We start from the raw sequence: 907 nt of genomic DNA on the forward strand, positions 1-907 counted from the left end.
GGCCAGGTAGCCACAAGTAATAACTTGGGGATTAGCGTTTCTTAACCTTAGCTGCACATTAGTCACACAGCCACTCTGATTCCATCCCTCAAGATTGTGACTTAACTGGCTTTTAAAGGTCTGTCCTTCCTAAAAGCTTCTCAAATGATTCCTGCTTGCAACCTGTGGCAGTGGCTCCCAAACTTGTGCCTCCATCAGAATCACCTGGAGGGCCCGCTAAAACCATTTCTGATTTGGACCTATAGCGGGACCTGGACACTTTTGATTCCCAGCTGCTACTGCTATTGCTGGTGGAGGACCACACTGGGAGGACCCCTAGATTTTTAAGCTAAGAGTCTACATGGAGAACATGAGCTACACAGAAGTGACCTGTTCAAAGACAGCCATGTAGCTGGTCAAGGGAGAGCTGGGACAGGTGTATGTGTGTGGCTCCTAGCCAGTGTTGGTTTTACACAGCTGGAAGTGAGAGGTGAGCAATCTGTCCATTTCTCAATGTGCACAGTGAGGTCACAATACCTGACCAGCTTGGTGCCTGTGCCCTTAATCCCTGCTTATTAGCCAGGTCTGAAAGTAGGTGGCCACAGTCCCAGCCTATACCCTTTCTCCAGACTCAAGTCATACATGGATTTTGTCCAAGCAACTTTTGAAGCTGGGACCCAAACCTTTTAATTTTTTTTTTTTAATTTATTTATGATAGTCACAGAGAGAGAGAGAGGCAGAGACACAGGCAGAGGGAGAAGCAGGCTCCATGCACCGGGAGCCCGATGTGGGATTCGATCCCGGGTCTCCAGGATCGCGCCCTGGGCCAAAGGCAGGCGCCAAACCGCTGCGCCACCCAGGGATCCCCCAAACCTTTTAATTCTGAAAAAAAGGGTTGTTTCCAAAGGACTCACACGTGACAGGTGTG

The sequence above is a fragment of the Canis aureus genome, chromosome 16, assembly GCF_053574225.1.
Source record: "Canis aureus isolate CA01 chromosome 16, VMU_Caureus_v.1.0, whole genome shotgun sequence".
NCBI lineage: Eukaryota > Metazoa > Chordata > Mammalia > Carnivora > Canidae > Canis > Canis aureus.